This window comes from Coregonus lavaretus, assembly GCF_964263955.1.
Source record: "Coregonus lavaretus genome assembly, chromosome: 4".
In the NCBI taxonomy this organism is placed as follows: Eukaryota; Metazoa; Chordata; class Actinopteri; order Salmoniformes; family Salmonidae; genus Coregonus; species Coregonus lavaretus.
The window spans coordinates 56,088,726-56,112,573 of NC_139991.1; the positions used below are offsets into that span (position 1 = coordinate 56,088,726).

Genomic DNA, 23,848 nt, shown 5'->3' on the forward strand with positions numbered 1-23,848 from the left:
TGGCCATGTGAAGGGAGTGACCCAGCCAAAAGCTGAACCTATCCTAGGGGAGAGATGACGCAAATGTCACCACATCTCTCTTTATTCCCTCTCTCTTACCGCCTCCTCTCTCTCAGCACAAACCCTCTGCCTCCACCTAAAGTGACATAACCATCAGATCTCAGGTTCAGATATGATGTGATATCGATAATGATGAGACGCATCCTTACAAATCACTGCAATCATTACATTACAGGTCACATTTTAATTTGCTCAACTGTGATGGGTGGCAGAATTCAATTACATTTTAGGAAATGTGGTCATTAGACGACCTGGGTAATCGCTACTGTAAAAAAGAAGAAGAATAAAAACCATGTGTGAAGAGACTTCAGTTGTGGCTTTCTCTAGTTCATCTGCTCACATGAAAATGACAACCACCACCTTCAACAATGCATGACTGCACTACTGCCAGCAAAACCACACAGATATGGTGTGTGTGTGTGTGTATGCGGTGTGTGCAGAAAGCTCTGAACTGAGGAAGTGCACCGATTCACAAGCTATTAGCAGCTGCCTGAGGTTGGTACCACTGCTACAGCAGATGGCGTAACTCTTGACCCCTCCAACAGGAAAGTGGCATACACATGTACTGTACAGTGGGGGAAAAAAAGGATTTAGTCAGCCACCAATTGTGCAAGTTCTCCCACTTAAAAAGATGAGAGGCCTGTAATTTTCATCATAGGTACACGTCAACTATGACGGACAAAATGAGGAAAAATAATCCGGAAAATCACATTGTAGGATGTTTTATGAATTTATTTGCAAATTATGGTGGAAAATAAGTATTTGGTCAATAACAAAAGTTTCTCAATACTTTGTTATATACCCTTTGTTGGCAATGACACAGGTCAAACGTTTTCTGTAAGTCTTCACAAGGTTTTCACACACTGTTGCTGGTATTTTGGCCCATTCCTCCATGCAGATCTCCTCTAGAGCAGTGATGTTTTTGGGCTGTCGCTGGGCAACACGGACTTTCAACTCCCTCCAAAGATTTTCTATGGGGTTGAGATCTGGAGACTGGCTAGGCCACTCCAGGACCTTGAAATGCTTCTTACGAAGCCACTCCTTCGTTGCCCGGGCGGTGTGTTTGGGATCATTGTCATGCTGAAAGACCCAGCCATGTTTCATCTTCAATGCCCTTGCTGATGGAAGGAGGTTTTCACTCAAAATCTCACGATACATGGCCCCATTCATTCTTTCCTTTACACGGATCAGTCGTCCTGGTCCCTTTGCAGAAAAACAGCCCCAAAGCATGATGTTTCCACCCCCATGCTTCACAGTAGGTATGGTGTTCTTTGGACCCAACTCAGCATTCTTTGTCCTCCAAACACGACGAGTTGAGTTTTTACCAAAAAGTTCTATTTTGGTTTCATCTGACCATATGACATTCTCCCAATCCTCTTCTGGATCATCCAAATGCACTCTAGCAAACTTCAGACGGGCCTGGACATGTACTGGCTTAAGCAGGGGGACAAGTCTGGCACTGCAGGATTTGAGTCCCTGGCGGTGTAGTGTGTTACTGATGGTAGGCTTTGTTACTTTGGTCCCAGCTCTCTGCAGGTCATTCACTAGGTCCCCCCGTGTGGTTCTGGGATTTTTGCTCACCGTTCTTGTGATCATTTTGACCCCACGGGGTGAGATCTTGCGTGGAGCCCCAGATCGAGGGAGATTATCAGTGGTCTTGTGTGTCTTCCATTTCCTAATAATTGCTCCCACAGTTGATTTCTTCAAACCAAGCTGCTTACCTATTGCAGATTCAGTCTTCCCAGCCTGGTGCAGGTCTACAATTTTGTTTCTGGTGTCCTTTGACAGCTCTTTGGTCTTGGCCATAGTGGAGTTTGGAGTGTGACTGTTTGAGGTTGTGGACAGGTGTCTTTTATACTGATAACAAGTTCAAACAGGTGCCATTAATACAGGTAACGAGTGGAGGACAGAGGAGCCTCTTAAAGAAGAAGTTACAGGTCTGTGAGAGCCAGAAATCTTGCTTGTTTGTAGGTGACCAAATACTTATTTTCCACCATAATTTGCAAATAAATTCATTAAAAATCCTACAATGTGATGTTTTGGAATTTCTTTTCTCAATTTGTCTGTCATAGTTGACGTGTACCTATGATGAAAATTACAGGCCTCTCTCATCTTTTTAAGTGGGAGAACTTGCACAATTGGTGGCTGACTAAATACTTTTTTCCCCCACTGTATGTCATCATGATTGTCAGGGGATGGAAGAATCCCTCGAAACCAATACACCCACCACTCATGCAGTGAGTCAATCCAACCATCCAGACCATTGATTTCTGCTTGATGATGCCACTCGAGAAATATTAATGATTTTTGTCACAGGATACAGTTCTGAACAAAACATTGTTTCTGTTGTTAAGGGTTCACATAAAGGAACCAATAGTCTCTTAATCTCGATAGGTTTTTTTTTTTTGTAACACTGACACCATAGAGACCTGTGCATGGTCACATAGGCATGAAGGCACCTAACATGGTCCACACACACCCACACAGTCGTGAAGAGGGCACCGCCACACCTATTCCCCCTCAGGAGGCTGAAAAGATTTGTCATGGGCCCTTGGATTCTCAAAAAGTTCTACAGCTGCACCATCGATAGCATCTTGACTGGCTGCATCACCACTTGGTATAGCAAATGCACCGCCTTTGACCACAAAGCGCTACAGAGGGTGATACGGACAGCCCAGTACATCACTGGTGCCGAGCTCCCTGCCATCCAGGACTTCTATATCAGGCGGTCAGAGGAAGGCCCAACAAATTGCCAAAGACTCCAGCCATCCAAGCCATAGACTGTTCACTCTGCTACCGTCCGGCAAACGGTACCGGAGCATCGGCTCTCGGACCAACAGGCTTGAGACAGCTTCTATCCCCAAGCCATAAAACTGCTAAATAGTCAAGTAATGGTACCCGAACTATCTGCACTGACTATATCTTGAACTGACCCTTTACACACACACTCCCCACACACACACACATACCGACAACACAAACACATTCATACACACTTTAACTCATTTGCTGCTGCTACTCTGTTCTTTGTTTTACTGTTGTTATTATCTATCCTGATGCCTAGTCACTTTACCCTGCCTTTATGTACATACAGTATCTACCTCAAATACTAAGTACCTCTGCACATTGATCTGGTACTAGTACATCCAGTATATAGCTCCATTCTTGTGTATTTTATTTTATTCCTTGTGTTACCATTTTATTTTTAAACTGCATCATTTGGAAGGGCTGGCTCGTAAGCAAGCATTTCAAAGTAAAATCTACACCAGGCACATGACAAATAAAATGTGATATGAGTGAGTGAGTGAGTGAGTGAGTGAGTGAGTGAGTGAGAGAGAGAAAGGGTTGAATAGCCAGGACAGCTGGCCAGGGACAAGTGATGGGTGAGGAGGGTGGTGGGAGGTGGCACCTCATACGTGGCACCTCATGGTCCACATCTTCCTTTGTTTCCCCAGTGCTACGCCTGCTCTCACACAGGTGCCAAAGTAGTGTGTACTCACAGTGAGGAGGGAGAGAGATGTGGGCAGGAACAAAGACCCACCTACAGCTGGTGTTGATTGGTATGGCAGCAGGTATTGTTGCTGTGCAGGTGAATGGGAACGGTGACCAGTTCATCAGATAAGAGGGCTTCTTCTTTAGGTTACACAGTAACCGACAGAGATGTGGGCTGCATCTGAAATGGCACCCTATTCCCTTGGGCCTTGGTGGTCAAAAGTAGTGCACTAAATAGGGAATAGGGTGCCATTTCGGACATTATGTGTTCAATCATTCATTAAGATTGAGTGTGGGCATTTGTGTGTGTGTTTATTTTTATTTAACCTTTATTTAAGTCAATTCAGAACACATTCTTATTTACAATGACAGCCTGGCAAAAGGGGACTGGGGCTTAAAAATAAACTTTAAAAAGTAAGACAAAACGGACAACACAGACAGAAGACACAGGCAACAGCACAAATACAACAGCAAACAAACAGTGGATGTGTGTGTCCCCGTGCAGGCGTGTGTGGTGTGTGTGAGGTAAAACAAGATGCTTCCATACATAAGGCAATGCAAACTAGTGACAACTAGAAACAACTACCCCACTGGGCACACACAGGTTGAATCAACATTGTTTTCACGTCATTTCAATGAAATTACATTGAACCACAGGGAATAGACGTTGAATTGACGTCTGTGCCCAGTGGGACATGTCTCAACAACCTGTCTACTTGTCCTGCAGGGACACCAGGTCGTGGAGTTTTGGTTGGCTTGGAGGGAATTCCAAGTGATGAAAGGACCTTTTTCCATGCTCGGTTCAAATTTTTCGGGACTGTGCCACGTGAGTCTGTGCATGTGTGCTCTGCTTTGTCTACAATGTCTGGATGATATTGTGAACAAATAAACTCCGGCCACAAGCTGGAGGGCCCCAGATGAATCACTGCTGTCAGACACTCAGACACACACATCTGTAAAAAAAACACACACACACACACACCTAGGGAGGTGCAAATAGAACAGGGAGACAGACAGTCTTACCTAATACAATCTGTCCACTTTGATGCAAGTTCCTTGACTGAAACCAACATGGTAGAAGTGGAGGAAACTCCCCATATAGCCGGACGATGGAGAGTATAACAAGCTCGCACAGTGGATATAGTCAGTGGCCTTGCCAAACTAAGTACAGCACTAGTGTAAAACATTATACCACTTTAGTATTTCAGGAGTTCAGTTCCTAGCTGCTGTAATGTGATCATTATTACCATTGAAAAATGTAGATGAGTCTAAGGCTGTTACGGTGACTGTATTACCTCCACACAGGCGGTCATGGGTCAAGACCGCAGTCAAATTCCACATGACCGTTTAGTCAGTCACATAACTAGGCTTCTCCAAGCTCTGATGCTGCTGACGATCATTAGTAGCCTTCAAAACGTGCTAACTGTATGGTACTCAGCACTCTATTGACCCTCTAATCACTCTGACATCAATGCAAGTGTAATGAAAAATCGAACACTTCATGAGAGCCCATGAGCTCATGTTGCGCAACATTTCTATAGGCTATGGAATTGCGTGAGAAAACAGAGTTTTGATGGCATCTATTAAAAAGAGGATCCCATCAGCATTCTATAGGCTAGGCCTATTATATTTATTTTCTCAACTTTCCTAATATTAAGCACATTGCTTCTCTTTACAACCGGAGTAGCCTACCTGGCTGGCATGAAAATGAACCACGGGAAAAGCGTCCTCCATTCGCTATTTAAGTGCATAGATTACATGTATTTTTCTCCCCTGCCCCTGTTTTGGAACATTCGCGCTTATAGCCTACTGCCGTGTGCGCATTGCTGCGTTTATAATGTGAAGAAATAACCGAATAGTTTATCAACATTTTAAGCGAAACGTTCTGATCTGTTGCATCAGCCTCATTGCTTTTAAAAATGTTTTTTGATGCTAGTGGTTGTATTAATTTGGAATCTCTCTCATCCCACAACTGTCCCAGACTATGTATATTTATTTCTCGACACTGAAGGACAAGTTGACCAATAGAATAGGTAAACGTTTGTACTATGGGGGATAGTAGATTGACATAGGCTAGTGCTGTTGCTGTTCGTTAGGCCTATTCAGCTTGTTGGCTGACAAAAAGTAGATGTGGAAAGTTCTTCCAACATCTTCAATATGCGCCTAGGAATTTGATAAGGACGCAGTTGCGTCCCCGATGTGTCGGTCACTTGTAGCCTGTGAGAAGGACCCGATCACGTGACAGGCATTGGCTAATAAGAACTGAGATATCTGAGAGAGCCATGTGAGTGAGAGGTGCTTCGGAGCACGCAGCCGGAAGAAGGGAATTATAATTATTATAGGTCAGCCCAAGGGCACAACGGCCACTGGCCGCAAAAGGCATGGATTTTTTTAGGGGGCATTACAGCCACAAAAAGAGGATGCCGCCGGGAAATTTGAGGCATTATCAAGTGCTTGTCAAATTGTGAATGAGAGACTGATGTGTGTGCAGTCTGCACAAAAAATAAAGCAGAGCTCATGCCTTTCAAGCAACTTTTTTCAAATCATCATTAGAGTCACCAAATGTTCCGCGACACAAACACTACTCCATGGCTATTCTCAAAGTTCTAATAGAGGAGTCGAATAATGGAACACCCAATACTAGGCATGGTAGGGATTGTAATAATAAAACACATTTATAGTATTTTATAAAGGGATAAGACGGTATTACAAGACAGGATAACAAGCGAAATAATGCATCTTCAAATATAACTAATTAGAACACTATCAACTAATTAGAACAGTACTCAATCAACAGTGGAGATAAAATCACAGCAAACAGAAGACATAGAAGGCACAGTATGTGGGTATGTGTGGATGTATTGTGATGGAAGGTCTGGTGTGCGTTTTTGTGTTTGGAAAAGTGTGGCGTTAAGTGAGTGAGAAAGGAAATGGTTGCATATCCCAGAACCAACGTGTGTCTGTGAGCAGGTGTTGTGAGAGAGTTTTCAATTTTGTGCAGTTGAGGGATATCATGATGGAACGGTCCCCAACCCTATATCCTAGACACCCACCTGAGCGACCCATACACCAAAGACAAGTCCCCATCAGTTTTATGGCCCTGCTGTAAGTTGCCTATATGCAGCCAAAACAGAAAGATAAATGCGGTCAGAGACCTACTAGAGCAGCACCGCCCCCTCAAGATTCTGAGCCTGCCTGGCAGGGTTGGTCCTACAAAGCCAGAGCCCCCTGATGGGAGAGCATAATATACAAGGAAATTCTCAAAGCTGCTAATGAGAACCTTGACGACCTTGTACCTAGCCGGTGGAGATTCCGGTGGGGTACCCCCACCCAGGTAGTGGCAGTGCTGGCAACACTGGCTGCAGTAACCCATGGGGAGCGGGTCACACTTGGACAATCAGAGAGGGGGCATATTATTGTGGCCCTGGTGGCACAAAATAATCAAAGGTCTGACTGCAAAGAGATGCTTGGGGAAAATGGTTACTACGGGGGACCAGAGTGTTTGTGTCTCAGGGGAAGAGGGTGGATCTGACCTAGGACTTGACAAAGAAAAAGCCATATCTCAGACTGCCCATCTTAATCTTTTCTTTTTATTGCCCAGTCTGAGATATGGCTTTTTTTTTGCAACTCTGCCTAGAAGGTCAGCATCCCGGAGTCGCCTCTTCACTGTTGACGTTGAGACTGGTGTTTTGCGGGTACTATTTAATGAAGCTGCCAGTTGAGGACCTGTGAGGCGTCTGTTTCTCAAACTAGACACTCTAATGTATTTGTCCTCTTGCTCAGTTGTGCACCGGGGCCTCCCACTCCTCTTTCTATTCTGGTTAGAGCCAGTTTGCGCTGTTCTGTGAAGGGAGTAGTACCCAGCGTTGTACGAGATCTGCAGTTTCTTGCCAATTTCTCGCATGGAATAGCCTTCATTTCTCAGAACAAGAATAGACTGACAAGTTTCAGAAGAAAGTTATTTGTTTCTGGCCATTTTGAGCCTGTAATCGTACCCACAATTGCTGATGCTCCAGATACTGTCAAGGCGGAGTGTAGTGGAACGTGGAATCACACGCAGGACACAGAGATTCAAAGCCAAATGTCTTTAGTAAAGTCCGTGGTACACGCCAAACACGGCAACAGGCCACAGGCGAAAACAAATGCACACTAGACTGTCCAAAGTAATAAAGCACAACGTGCAGGACTCTCTTACAAAACACGAAAATAAGAGAGCACAATACAGAGGACCAAAAACACAACACGTGACAGCAGAACAATTACACACAACACCTGACCAAACACAAGAGAACTAAATAGGGTGCCTAATGAACACTAAACAATAAACAGGTGTGACAAACAGACAAAACCAATCAAACATGAAACATCGAACGGTGGCAGCTAGTACTCCGGAGACGACGACCGCCGAAGCCTGCCCGAACAAGGAGAAGGAGCCGCCTCGGCCGAAACCGTGACAGATACTTAACTAGTCTCAAGAAGGTCAGTTTTATATCTTCTTTAAAATCAGCACAACAGTTTTCAGCTGTGCTAACATAATTGCAAAAGGGTTTTCTAATGATCAATTAGCCTTTTAAAATGATAAACTTGGATTAGCAAACACAACGTGCCATTGGAACACAGGACTGATGGTTGCTGATAATGGGCCTCTGTACGCCTATGTAGATATTCCATTAAAAATCAGCCGTTTCCAGCTACAATAGCCATTTACAACATTAACAATGTCTACACTGTATTTCTGATCAATTCAATGTTATTTTAATGGACAACAAAATTGCTTTTCTTTCGAAAACAAGGACATTTCTAAGTGACCCCAAACTTTTTAATGGTAGTGTATGTATTTATACATATGTATGTTTATATATATATGTATGTGTACGTATGTGTAATAAATATATATAAATATATATCTTTGCGAGAGAAAAAAACATGGGGGATTGGAAGTGACGCAGACAATTACATTGATGGAAGTTACAATCTATCTGATATATTAAAGCTGATCTACCCCTCCCAAAAAAATAAAAAAATAATAATAAATACACTGTACCAGGCAGACAAGCATGAGAGTCCCACAGCCAACCGCTAACCAACCCAGCTCAGTCCCCTGCCCATGTCTAGGCATACAGCAGTCAGCAGGTACAGGGAAATCACATCAGCGTGAGAAAAAGCCAAACCATAAGGACCATAGAATAGGATCTCTGTGATAAGAACATTGTGGGTGTGGGAAATATTTAACTGGAAAAGGACTTCCAGAGAGACACACACTCACAACTCTCATGTGCACGGTCCAAAGCCACTCCTCAAAGCCAGGGTGCGTAAATAAGCCTCCTATCTGTACATTTCAAATGGGATTTTGATGCCCTTACCAGGAGGGATGACAGAGACTGTCGTTTTACTGTCACTTTGCATCAGGCAGTGACAGGGCCCATTCCAAATGACACCATATGGTTCATTCACACTGTCATGTCTTATTCAGCAGAGCCCCAAGGTCTGGCAACATACAGACCCACAAGTTTATTTTACTATCCTTGTGGGGACCCAAAAATGTATTCCCATTCAAAATCCTATTTTCTCTTACCCCTAACCATAAACCTAACCCCTGACCCTAAAACTAAACCCAACCCTAAACTTAACCCCTATGCCTAAAATAGCTTTTTTCCTTGTGGGGACGGGCGAAATGTCCCCACTTGTCTGAATCTTCCTTGTTTTACTATCCTTGTGAGGACTTCTGGTACCCACAAGGATATTAAAATCAAACAACACACACACACACACACACACACACACACACATATAATCTCATGCACATGTCACCTGTAGAGCAAAACAGTTACAGAAGTAGCAGACAGATAACAGTTTGGCAGAGGTTCAAAGGGACGATTCATTGATGCTGTTGGGAACGGCAACAGAAAGGACTGACCCTAGCATGCTTCTCTACTGCCACTTTGAAGCCCATGATTGTTGGTCCGACCATATTACATGAAAAGGCACATGAAAGGGTGAAGGATTGAAAGCACTACTTTGAAGTCAGCAATGGCCATCTCATATTCATAACATTTAGAAGTCCGACTTGATCATCAAGCCCAAACACAGATGACAACAAAACAGCACTACTGCCAATGTTTTGTCTGCAGGTCACTTATAGATTACAGTTAGCTGAGAGTGAAGTCTTTGACCTCACCATGAGAACATTTGATTGTGGTTGCCATGCTGTTTCTAAGGGCTGTAAAAGGCAAACTGAGGCCTTGATCAATAAAAGTGATGCCTGGATGTCTCAGAGCATGAACAGCTAGAGTAGCTGGCACTCCAACCACAGGAGCACAGTGGAGCACAGACCTGGCAAGCACTCAGAGAGGGAAACAAAACACAGCTCATTATAGATCCCTCAGTCAACACATACTATTATGTGAGGTGTGTAACACTCCTGTGATTAAAAGCTGTCTATCATTCAAATGCATTGGCTAAGAAAACGGGAAAGCAGCTCTCCTCCTTTACACCACGCTTCAGCACATACTCTAACTGATTAATTACTCTGTTATAGGTTCAATAGACCAAGGGGCCTTTAATCAAAACGGGGAACCAGGTTTCTAAATTAAGTAAATAATTAGATGTTCCTGTGCAGCGAGTCAAAAAATAAAATAATATTTATAATAAAAAATAAAATAAAAAAATCAGGACTGTAATTTATTTTGTTGGGTATGTGAAACAACATCCAGTCTGGATAAGAACGTCTGCTAAATGACTAAAATGTAAAAATGTAAACAGCTCTGGTGGACATTCCTGCAGTCAGCGTTCCAATTGCACGCTACCTCAAAACTAGATCTGCGACATTGTGTTGTGTGACAAAACCGCACATTTTAGAGTGGCCTTTTATCATTCTTAACAATGGGCTAAAATATAGGGTAATTAGTGTGCTTGTCAGCAAGAACACTACTGTTATTCCCCACTTATTTTATTATTCCAATTTTGCCAGTGTAATCACATATTTGAAATCTGATATGCCTACATGTGTCTAATTATATAAGGCTATGCATTTTTGCAGCCATTCATGGACAGTTTTGAAAAAGTCATACAAATAAGCATTGGATATAAAAGTCTAATATCATTTTTGACATTTAAGAGGGACTCACAACTCATAAACATCATATTTTGGCTATGTTGAGTAAAATGATGGCAAGGATCTTCAACTTGTAGGCATAAACCACCTGAATATTGATAATCATTAAATTCTTCTTGAAGGTTGGGTGATTTTGATAAATTAATTGTTATAACAAGAACATTCAAACACCTGGCACTTCGGAAACATAGATCAAGGGTGGCCAACCCTCCTGGAGAGCAAGCAGGATTTTCTTCCAGTGTCACGTACGTTGACTGATGACTCGTGGAACCAAGGCGCAGCGTGATAAGCGTACATTTTATTTAGTACACAACACACGAACAAAACAACAAAACGAACGATACGTGAAGTCCTGAGGTTACAACAACACAAACTTTTACGGAACAAGATCCCACAAACTAACTGGTGCCAACAGGCTGCCTAAGTATGGTCCCCAATCAGAGACAACGAGCTACAGCTGCCTCTGATTGGGAACCACCCTGGCCAACATAGAACTAAACGATCTAGAACAAAAAACATAGAAAACTAAACATAGAAAATCCACACCCTGGCTCAACATTTAAGAGTCCCCAGAGCCAGGGCGTGACATCCAGACCCATTTTAAAAAGATAGTTCACCCAAATTACAAAATGTTTGTGTCTTTTTTATTTTTTTGGGGCCCATAAACCCCCCTACTTTGTTTTTACAGCTTTTTCTTTTGTTGTTACATGTATATTCATATTTTACATGCATCAAGGTAAGGACAATGTTTGTGTCCTTATCTTGAAAGCAGTCTATGGACAAGGAGACAATCTATGATTTGGTTACCCACTGCCATCAACCACTAACATAAAAATGTCCTGTGCAGAGCAACAATCCCCAGCACGTGTTGCATACAACTTCCAACCTTCCCACTGTTTCTAACATTTGCCTGTCTCCCCATCTCATTTCATTACTGTCTGAATAAAGTTTCAAACCACTGAATTTGTACTAATATTTAGCATACTTTGAATTTCATCCCCAAAAATCTCAAAGTAACAAATGTGCCGAATTTTGTGTTCATTTAATGTTCAAAGTATCCTGAATACACCGGACCTGTGGTTGTAATAAAAATAATAATTCCACCCTAGTCATAGGCCTAAGCCATGTCAACATTTGTAGAATTGCTGGAAATTAGCTTTAAAACAGTAACATTTTCCTGGGGGAGGAACCCCAGTCCCCCGTCTAGGGGTTGTGCTAGGGGGCAATGAAATTCACATAGAAAATCTCACCAAGCTTTCTTCAAAAGTTGGCAGCCCTGTCACCTCTTGAAGAGCATAGTCAGACCTACAAACTTCCATGCAAAACAACTGCGCACATTCAGCTCTGTCAGAGTTATACAGCAAGTAACTGCATGCTTTTCATGATCAGTATACATCAATTGAGGGTAGGGTAGCCTCACGATCTCTCTCAATATTGGCCACCATTAATTGGATATTTGAGTGAACTAGGAAAACCAGCCAGTATCTGGTGTGACCACAATTTGCCCCATGCAGCGCAACACATCTACTTCACATAGAGTTGATCAGGCTGTTGATTTTGGCCTGTGGAATGTTGTCCCACTCCTCTTTAATGGCTGTCTGAAGTTGCTGGATATTGGGGGGAACTGGAACACGCTGTCATACACGTCGATCCAGAGCATCACAAACATGCTCAATGCGTGACATGTCTGGTGAGTATGCAGGCCATGGAAGAACTGGGACATTTTCAGCTTCCAGGAATTGTGTACAGATCCTTATGACATGAGGCGGTGCATTATCATGCTGAAACTTGAGGTGATGGAGGTGGATGAATGACAATGGGCCTCCGGATCTTGTCACGGTATCTCTGTGCATTCAAATTGCCATCGATAAAATGCAGTTGTGTTCGTTATCTGTAGCTTATGCCTGCCCATATTGTAACCCCACCGCCACCATGGGGCACTCTGTTTACAACGTTGACATCAGCAAACCGCTCGCCCACACGATGCCATACACGTGGTCTGTGGTTGTGAGGCCAGTTAGACGTACTGCCAAATTCTCTAAAACGACGTTGGAGGTGGCTTATGGTAGAGAAATTAACATTCAATTCTCTGGAAACAGCTCTGGTGGACATTGCTGCAGTCAGCATTCCAATTGCATGCTCACTCATAACTTGAGACATCGCTGGCATTGTGTTGTGTGACAAAACTGCACATTTTAGAGTGGCATTTTATTGTCCCCAGCACAAGGTACACCTGTTTAATGATCATGCTGTTTAAAACAGCTTATTGATAAGCCACACCTGTCAGGTGGATGGATTATCTTGGCAAAGGAGAAATGCTCACTAACAGGGATGTAAACATATTTGTGCGCAAAATGAAACAAATAAGCTTTTTGTGTGTATGGAACATTTCTGGAATCTTTTATTTTAGCTCATGAAACATGGGACCAACACTTTACATGTTGCGTTTATATTTTTGTTATCATCAGAGCTGCCGACTCTCACGCATTGGCCGTGAGACACGCATTTGACCTCATATCTCATGCATTGAAAAGTACTGATTTTACTTTTCTAATTAGTCAACGTGTTAACTTTTAAAATAAAATCACGCTACTGATGACAGCTGATGTTATGACTTATGAGAGGTGTGTGTGTAGGCGAGGGGTACAAGAGGAAGACTACATCAACAGCCACACTGTTTCTCCCACTCCCTTCCCCGCTCTCTCTCTCACTCTATTACTTACCGGCTTCAGTATCCAGCTTGATTTATTTGTTTATCGACTTTCCGGAATGGCCATTATTTACACCATAAATCCTATCCAAACTCCTTATAACACCAAGCCGGCACAATACCTTGCCGCTCATACATTTAACAAAGCAAAGGCAAGGTTTACCACCGGCAAGAGCAACAGAGAAATAAAAAGCAGTAACATAGCGTGACTGAGTTGTATTTGTAGGCTCGTGCCTGGCTCCCTATAGCAGTGGAGTATGATACACCCTGATAGGATGTAATTCTACCTGATGACCTGGCTGGTCCACTTCTCAGAGGTGATTATACTGTGTTGGTACGTCACCACTGCTCCACATAGCTAGCTCTACCCTCTCACCCCTGTCTGGGTTCAATCAGAGACCGAGCCATTACTGCTCTCCAAAGTCCTCTGACTGGCTAGTAGTCGCCTTGCCAGCCAGACACTCTCTCTCAGCCCAGCCAGACTAAGAGCCGACCCCAGACTTTTAACGTATGCCACTCAGAGCATCCATCCAAAACTGTGGAACAACGACCCAGTAAAACTAGTGCTGCATCGCTGAAGTTCTACTAATTTTCACCTTTTTCCCCGAGTTAGCCTATTACCTCTTGAGCTTCCACTGAGCCCTTGCATCAGAAAAAGGAGAGCCAAAACAGATATTTAAAATGACAATAAAAGACTTTTAGGAACAAATTTCATGAGCAATATTGGGCAATACATTGGTATAACAGAATTATTCTTTTTTATTTAAGCGTCACTTTCGGTTGCTTTGCATTAATATTATTTGTAGAACTGTGTTAATCAATAGCGCAATAGTGGAAAAGGCAAATTCCAGGCAAATGCAGCAATAAGGAATGTGCCACGTACACATTCATAAAAAAACATACAAATAAGCATGGACATGAACAAATCAGCCCTTCTTTCATCCATTCTATATACACACACACACACACACACACGGCAGGCCCAGGACTCACCCAGTGAGGACGACCACAAAGTCCATTACGTTCCAGCCGTTGCGGAGGTACGAGCCTTTGTGAAATGCAAAGCCCAAGGCGATAATCTTAATGCCAGCCTCGAAACAGAATATTCCAATAAAGTAGGGCTCTGTGTCATCCTGCAGAGAGAGACAGGGAACAAGGGAGAGGGAGAGATAACTTTTTGTTAGAAGTAAGTGAGAGGTTAATGAAGAATGGCAGAAGAGAGAGAGGGGGAAAGAGAAGGGGGATTGTTTCTTTGACTTTTCTACCAGCATGCGGAGAATGGGTCGAGGAATGGAACCCTCTCTTGGTGGATGAAAAGAGGAGGAGAAAAGAGGGGGAGTGAAAACAGCCTATACCAGAAGACCAACTGTAATCTTGGACACCATTTTCAATCAGTGAGATTTACGCATTTATCATAACATGTTATCACCTGCGTAAGATAATAGCTTACATTTTACTCTTAACAAATCTTACTAATTGATAGCAAATTAGTATGATTACAATTTACACAGAAATTATAATTTAATGAGGCTTTGTAGTCTCCAAAAGGGCTATTAGTGATTGGCTTCTTGTTAAATATATTTAACAAAACATTAAAACAATTAACAAACCATTGGAGTGGTATGAAGATCTTTAACAAAAAACAATTTTTAAGCTAGGATGACCCTTGCCCTTGTTCAAAGCAGTACACCTATGATATGACACTTTTCACTCCCTTCCATTAATGTCAGTGGAGACCGGAGGCCCTGTTACACACACAGGCACTAGCAGAGGATATCTCACGGATTAACACCAACTTCCCTCTCTTTCTTTCGCTCTCTCCACAGCTCCATGAACCCAACCCCCAACCCAGGCTTCCCAACGCAAATAATCACAAATGAGTTTGACAGACTTGAGAACAGCGTTAAATGGTATGTGAGCTTTTCACTACCTGTAAGGTAAATCTAACAACAATCAAGAACAATTAAAATATACCTGTTTTATTAGCGTCACTGTAACAGGAGATGGTTCAGAAAAATACAGTTTTAAATAACTGGTTTGTTGTTCAGCCAGTGAAATGATTCTGGGCCTCCCGCTGACTATCAAGACCACACAGGGCTGAGGCTGTCAGGGCTTTAACGTAAGGAAAGACTAATGAAGAGCATTGAGTCTGCTATAAAAGAGATAGCAGACAAAACAATGCTATGCCAAGCCTTATATAATGGCTAGGTTGGATTGTCCATCCATAAAGCATTATGTAGTACAGTAGACTGTGTTAACATAAGGTATAAATGTCAAATGCTCATGAATAATGAACGCTCCATCTATAGTAAATGGCTCTGGAGGGGCAGAGGGGAAATCACAGGGGACCACGAGGGTAAAACTCTGAACAACAACGCCCATTGACAATGTTCTATTATCAGGAGCTCCACTTAAGACACACCCCAATCTATTCATCCTGGACCATAAAGGATGCTGGTATTACATGCTTCTACTTGAGGGGAAGGAGGGAGAAAGGAGGAGGGGAGACGTATTCTCTTTCTCTCTCTCTCTACTAACACTAATCAGTTTCTCAGGTGTCGAGTACCTTATGTTTTCTTGTGCCACTACGCCGCTGCTGATGTTGCATCACAATTACGGAGATAATTGTAAACAGGAGCAGGTGGCTGCATTTGAGGGGAGTCATTAACCTTATCTCGCCAAGCTGTTGCAAAAGCGCTTTTTATGCCTTTTCCACTATTCTATGCTGACTCCCAGGAGTCAAAACGTCCTTAAGACCGCATCTGTGAGCTAAGTGCTGAACAACGTAATGCTATTCTATGCGTGTCCTGACTGTAGACGCTGTGTTAGAGAAGCAGCACCACAATCCTCCAATGGCTGTGTGGCAGCCCCTCCCAGTTTCATTCTCTCACAGCTTAAAGTGAAAAGATGCTGTTTAAGATTTTCACAGCTTAAAACAGCATTGGTTTAATGACTTGACTGGCAGAGTTCAAACGGGGGTTTAAGTTGCGTGTGTGAGCAGGCGGGGGAACAGGGGGCCTGTGGAGGAGAAGGGGGGATCAAAGCCCGCTCAGTGTGAGGCTCAACTGACATACAGAATGAGAGCCAGGAGGAGGGAGACACACACATCTCCATGCTTCCAGGCACTAATGAGGAAGGGGTGCTGCTCTCCCATGTACTGGAGGTGTGTCTGGGACTCAGGGCCCTCTGGGAGGAGTTGTTTAGGGCTGACTGGGCTGCCTCATCACTGAGCTCCAGTGGTGGAAAGCTCAAAATGAGCAATAGCTCTGAGTGAATTCTCTGTTTCGATCTGTCTAACTACCTATTTCCCTCTTCAAAATCAGCTAAAATAACAATGTAACATTCTACACTTTTACAGCAAACAAACAGAAGACAATACTGTATAAGTATATAAATTGGAACACTAGGTAAAGTTATAGAAAGTATGATAGGTATAGTTATCATAGGCTGTGTCCCAAATGGAACCATATTCCCTACATAGTCCACTATGGCTCCTGGCAACTGCGTGTCGTGTTAGAATGACACCATCTGACGGAAGACAATGGGGAATAGGGTGCCATTTGGGACACAAAAAATCGATTTGGGACACAGCAGGTTGAGTGTCTTACCAGACGTTCTGACATGGGGGTCTTGTCGTTGGCTGGTAGGTGCTGCTCCAGGGCCAGTACGATGCAGTTGGCGATGATGGTGGCCAGGATCAAGTACTCAAACGGAGTGTGCAGGTTAAGGAACACAAGCTATGACAGAGAATTTCAAGCACAATAAAAAATACTAACTCCAACATATAAGATACGTGGTAAAAATCTCTATTGTCGTAGAATAACCTAGATTAAAAAAAATATATGCTAAAATACACAAATTGTGTAAAAGACTGGTGAGAGTTGCCTCAACAGGGTTTGTGTACAATGAGCATTGCTAAACAGTTCCACTGTCACCACCAGCCACCACCCAGCTGAGGTGCCACAGAACAGATTGATCTATTTGGATGAGCAGAAAATATATTCAGCTTTAGGATGTCACTGACTCATTGAGCTCAGTTAACCAATTAATGACATTGACTGAACAGGAGTCCAATAGACAGCCATGCTGTGTGAATTAGGCTACATATGGTCAGAAATAAAAGATGATAGGCTAATCCCACACACTACAGCAACAGACCATGGTCTGCCCATGCAGTGTTGCTAAAACCCTGGCCAATAGAGCTACACTTGGGTTACAACATCTTTCCAGTTGGGTGACCATTTCAATCCGTTGTCTATGTAGCGAGTCGAGGAGGAATGGGAAGGCTTTACTGACCCATCGACATATCACCCTAGAATCGTTTGCCCAGGGGCCGCCAGAAGCCTAAACACTTCATTTTGCCCTTCGCAAAAAGCACAAAACAAGCCTTCCTAGACTTTGAGTGAACAAATACGAAAAATGCATGGTGGAATCTGCCCTTCAGACGAAGCGAGGCGTTTTACAACCTCAGAGCCAGCGATCTCCTCTCCAACTCACTGAGCGCTCACTTTACCATGGAAACGGAAAAATCCGTGAACAGCAACAGTTGAAACGAACCTTCTAACACACAAACAGGCAATGTACAAACGAGACGGAATACAGAGAAGGTGAATTAAAAAACGAACCCTAATCCAAGAGAAGCAAGCGCTGAGAGAACAAAAAATCTACATACACATTATAGAGATTAAACTCGCTCACTTACAATTGAAACTGAAAACTGAATCTAGCGAGTAGGTAGTTGGATCACAACAAAATATTTTTGGAGAGGTAACAAGTAGTCATGCAAAATTCGTGAATGTGTACACGGTACATAGGACATCTTGCCAAGTTATTAAACTGTATGCTAACACTATTGGAGGAAAATCCTTTCTCGTGTCCAATCAGGCAGAACACTGAGTGACAGGTGCACCAGGGGTTAAGCAAGAGGTTTAATGAACTAATCATTTACACCAGAATAGGCATACATCCTATAATGTAATAATCGATTTTGAGTTCACTGACAGATGAGCTTCGAAATGGTGACAAAGGGCATACATTTGTCATTTTCAGTAAAAGCAGACATAGGGTTATGCATTTAATTGACATTTTTAAATAAAATAAAAGCTCTTCACTCCCTGTGTCATGTTTCTTAATGAAAATCTACCAGTCTGTGTTTGTCAAATAAGGATAGATGCGTTATACAAACACCAATGTGTACCCTGGTTTTGGGTAGGAAAGGATATGGCCATTCGGTTATTCGCTTAGCATACTTCCTAATGAGATTGTCCTCTCGAAAGATGAACATTGATCGGTTGACAGTGAAGCAGTTCTGTTTGACTGGGTTAGGGTTGTATATGGCCATTGTCCTGGCTCTCTGAGCCATCGACTGCTTGTACATCCTTTGGCCGCCTGGAGGACCACCCGCCCGGGCGCCCCCTCTGCCTGCGCCCGGCGCACCTCTGCCTCCTCCACCTCCATTGCGGGTGGGTAGATCTTCTGCGAAGCGAGCCATTCTGGAAACGCACAGATCCAACAATGAAAATCCAAACAGCTGTCAGTGGAAATGGAGGGCAGAAGCATCACAACAATCACACTTAGCCAGACCACAGGTTTGCATTAGTGTGTATGGCATGTGTTTTGAGAAAATACATCGATTTTCTTTGGGTAAATCCTTTCCTTTTTGTCCATTCTCAAAGAAATTCGAAATATAAAAAAGAAAGTATGAATTCAAGCTCAATATGTGCAAAATGATAAATTCTCCAATTCATCCCACATATTACATCCATATCAGCCTGCTCCAAGTAAATAGATCATGCAGCCACCACAGGAAAACTCCCGAAATGAAACACGCGTGTGTCCTTTCCGTAGTGGCAACATCTTGTTGAAACACCAGTTGAAAGACCCCAGAAAAAGTATTTTGTGTCTCCAAAAGAAAAGAAAAATACACAAAATAGTTATGTTTTGTCTGCAAGTGTCAATTATCGATTCCAATAACAAAACAATAAACCAATACCGGGATGTGCCCTCCTGATTCTCACTTGATCGCTCGCTGTCTGTACAATGTAACCAATTCTGTAGACTCTGGTCCAATGATTTACTGCTCTTCTTAGATGAGGTTTAACGGCGGTTGGCATCCAATAAATGTTGCATTACCGCCACCTGCTACACTGGAGTATAACTCCCTTATACCTTGCTTTAATTTTTATTTTATTTTTTATTTTTTACAAATGACCCTATCATCTAACACTCACTAAAATAAAATAAATAAATAAAACACCACCCTACTCTATTTTTTCTCTATTTAAATCTATTTAGTCCTACTTCAGGCCAACAGCCTGAAATGACTGGACACCACCACTTAAAACACTCTGTAACTCTTCTGAGGTCAAGTCTCGCACACCCAAATACCTCTTTGCAGCTGCCACCACAACCTCCATTTTCTGCGACTTACATTCCATCCCTGCAGTACAGTTGATAACCATTCCCATAAATGCTAAAAATCCAATCTTACTGAAACATATATCACTTGTTGGCTTATCCCTCTGTATTGTTACAGATCTACTACTCACACCACTCCTCTCAGGATCCCTCACCCTTGACCTATCTTCCTCTACTTTCTTCACTGCCTCAGCATAGGACACCTTCTGCACTACTCTAACCCTGGAAACCTCAACCTGCCTCTCTCGCACCGGACATTTTTGATTACCAGCCCCATGGGCACCCCTACAATTAACACATACCACTACTTTCCCCAATGCTACACATTCCTTTGTCTCATGCCCATCTACACACTTCTCACACCTAGGAACCTCCCTCCTACACACTGCTGCCACATGCCCATAAGCTTGACACCTGTAACAACGTAATGTATTCAGCATAAAAGCTTGTACAGGATAACTTATAGCTAGCTAGCTAGCTAGCGGGTAGCTACTGGCGGGTGGCTACTGGTAACTATTAGCAACTGTGGATAGTTGTTTCCAATGTTATTTCACGCTGAAGAGTACCTGTAATTATGCCAGCTAGCTACCTACCATTCAGCTGTTTTTCTAACCTCATTATCTGAAGCGTTAACGTTAGGTAGTTAGTAGCTACTGTACTCGAAATGTAGCTGTCACGCCCTGACTCAGGGGACTCTTATATGTTGAGTCAGGGTGTGAATGTTCTATGTTAGTATTTCTATGTTTCATTCTGCGTAGATCTATGTTGGCCGGTGTGGTTCCCAATCAGAGGCAGCTGTCGCTTGTTGTCTCTGATTGGGGATCATACTTAGGCAGCCTATTGGCACTCGTTAGTGTTCAGCCTTAGGACTTCACGTTTGGTTTGTTGTGTGTTTATCATTCTAATAAACATGTACGCATTTCACGCTGCGCCTTGGTCTGACCCGTCCTTGAACGAACGTTACAGTAGCTAGCTTGTTGCTACCTGGATAGCTAACTAAACAATATCTGGAACGACCTAGCTGTAATGTTTGGAGACGCTTTCTCTCCGTTGGGACAGACACAAACTGGCTAAATCGATTCAGTAGCTAGCTTTACACATAACTAGCTAACAGTAGCTACTAAGGGTAAGTTATAACCTACATTTATTTTAATTTAATTTTTACATACTGGTAACCAGATTAGTTCAAAAGGAATTCAAGGCATGGGTGACTAGTTAACGTTAACTTGGCTCTCTCTGTGTGTTTCATACCGTGGGAGGAGGGGTTGGTTTGTTGACAGAGAGCAATGGCTAGCTAATATGCTAACTATTCTAGCTAACTAACTGGCTGAATAAGTTGACGACGTACTCTCTCAAACTGTCAAAACTAACCCCAAACCTTTACACAACGTTAGACACGGACACGAATGATCTGTTTAGCGTGTTAACACACTATTGGTAGTTTGTTGTAACCGAGTATTGGTGCTAAACCGTGTTATTGGAAGCTAGCATGCTAGTTAGCTATGGCGTCATAGGATACGCTGCCCTAGGCGGTTTTCACGGAAGAATACTGTACCAAGTTAGCTAGCTGAATAAACTAAGTTAGAGTCTATTCCTAGAAACATTGAACCGCTGTAGTTTACAACAATTATAATTTCTAAAGTGGAAGTTGGGAGAGTTATATTTGAGTGTTTCAGTGAAACGTAAGTGAGGGAGGCCCCGCTCTCTCGCTTTCCCAGATGTTTAGTTAATTTTATTCCGATCTCCATTGCATTATTGTAGCCTGTCAACTATGTGTCTGTCTATCCTTGTTCTCTCCTCTCTGCATAGGCCATACAAACGCTTCACACCGCGTGGCTGCTGCCACTCTAATATGGTGGTCCCTGCGCGCATGACCCACGTGGAGTTCCAGGTCTCCGGCAGCCTCTGGAACTGCCGTTCTGCGGCCAACAAGGCAGAGTTCATCTCAGCCTATGCTACCCTCCAGTCCCTCGACTTCTTGGCGCTGACGGAAACATGGATTACCACAGAAAACACTGCTACTCCTACTGCTCTTTCCTCGCCTGATCATGTGTTCTCGCATACCCCGAGAGCATCTGGTCAGCGCGGCGGTGGCACAGGAATTCTCATCTCTCCCAAGTGGACATTCTCTCTTTTTCCCCTGACCCATCTGTCTATCTCCTCATTTGAATTCCATGCTGTCACAGTCACTAGCCCATTCAAGCTTAACATCCTTGTCATTTATCGCACTCCAGGTTCCCTTGGAGAGTTCATCAATGAGCTTGACACCTTAATAAGTTCCTTTCCTGAGGATGGCTCACCCCTCACAGTTCTGGGTGACTTTAACCTCCCTACGTCTGCCTTTGACTAATTTCTCTCTGCCTCCTTCTTTCCACTCCTTTCCTCTTTTGACCTCACCCTCTCACCGCCCCCCCCCCCCCCCCCCCCTACTCATAAGGCAGGCAATACGCTTGACCTCATCTTTACTAGATGCTGTTCTTCTACTAATCTCACTGCAACTCCCCTCCAAGTCTCCGACCACTACTTTGTATCCTTTTCTCTCTTGCTCTCCTCCAACACTACTCACTCTGCCTCTACTCAGATGATAATGTGCCGTCGCAACCTTCGCTCTCTCTCTCCCGCTACTCTCTCCTCTTCCATCCCATCATCTCTTCCCTCTGCTAAATCCTTCTCCCTCCGATCTCCTGATTCTGCCTCCTCAACCCTACTCTCCTCCCTTTCTGCATCTTTTGACTCTCTATGTCCCCTATCCTCCCGGCCGGCTCGGTCCTCCCCTTCTGCCCCATGGCTTGACGACTCATTGCGAGCTCACAGAAGAGGGCTCCGGGCAGCTGAGCGGAAATGGAGGAAAACTAGACTCCCTGCGGACCTGTCATCTTTTCTCTTCCTCTGTTTCCGCTGCTAAAGCCATTTTCTACCTCTCTAAATTTCAAGCCTCTAACCCTAGGAAGCTCTTTGCGACCTTCTCCTCCCTGCTGAATCCTCCTCCTCCTACCCCTCCCTCTCTGTGGATGACTTCGTCAACCATTTTGAAAAGAAGGTTGACGACATCCGATCCTCATTTATTAAGTCAAATGACACCGCTGGTCCTGCTCACACTGCCGTACCCTATGCTTTGACTTCTTTCTCCCCTATCTCTCCAGATGAAATCTTGCGACTTGTGACGGCCGGCCGCCCAACAACCTGCCCGCTTGACCCTATCCCCTCCTCTCTTCTCCAGACCATTTCCAGAGACCTTCTCCCTTACCTCACCTCGCTCATCAACTCATCCTCCATGTCTCTTCCGTCTTCAAGAGAGCGAAAGTTGCACCCCTCCTCAAAAAACCTACACTCGATCCCTCCGATGTCAACAACTACAGACCAGTATCCCTTCTTTATTTTCTCTCCAAAACTCTTGAGCGTGCCGTCTCTAGCCAACTCTCCTGCTATCTCTCTCAGAATGACTTTCTTGATCCAAACCAGTCAGGTTTCAAGACTGGTCATTCAACTGAGACTGCTCTTCTCTGTGTCACGGAGGCTCTCCGCACTGCTAAAGCTAACTCTCTCTCCTCTGCTCTTATCCTTCTAGACCTATCTGCTGCCTTTGATACTGTGAACCATCAGATCCTCCTCTCCACCCTCTCCGAGTTGGGCATCTCCGGCGCTGCTCACTCTTGGATTGCGTCCTACCTGACAGGTCGCTCCTACCAGGTGGCGTGGCGAAAATCTGTCTCCGCACCACGTGCTCTCACCACTGGTGTCCCCCAGGGCTCAGTTCTAGGCCCTCTCCTATTCTCTCTATACACCAAGTCACTTGGCTCTGTCATGGTCTCTCCTATCATTGCTACGCAGACGACACACAATTAATTTTCTCCTTTCCCCCTTCTGATAACCAGGTGGCGTATCGCATCTCTGCATGTCTGGCAGACATATCAGTGTGGATGTTGGATCACCACCTCAAGCTGAACCTCGGCAAGACGGAGCTGCTCTTCCTCCCGGGGAAGGACTGCCCGCTCCATGATCTCGCCATCACGGTTGACAACTCCATTGTGTCTTCCTCCCAGAGTGCAAAGAAC

The 23,848-nt window shown here is 43.7% G+C and overlaps 1 pseudogene across 1 annotated transcript in view; it reads right to left on the bottom strand.

Moving 5' to 3' along the window:
- LOC311127966 (voltage-dependent N-type calcium channel subunit alpha-1B-like) overlaps positions 1 to 18,867 on the bottom strand; it is a 209,627-nt pseudogene extending 190,760 nt beyond the window's left edge. Inside the window, exons 1-3 of the transcript in view lie at positions 18,574 to 18,867; positions 16,985 to 17,080; positions 14,370 to 14,509 (exon numbers count right to left, since the gene is read on the bottom strand). The product of the transcript in view is annotated as a voltage-dependent N-type calcium channel subunit alpha-1B-like (transcript). The remainder of the gene's footprint in view (positions 1 to 14,369; positions 14,510 to 16,984; positions 17,081 to 18,573) is intronic.
- Positions 18,868 to 23,848: the final 4,981 nt, after the last annotated feature.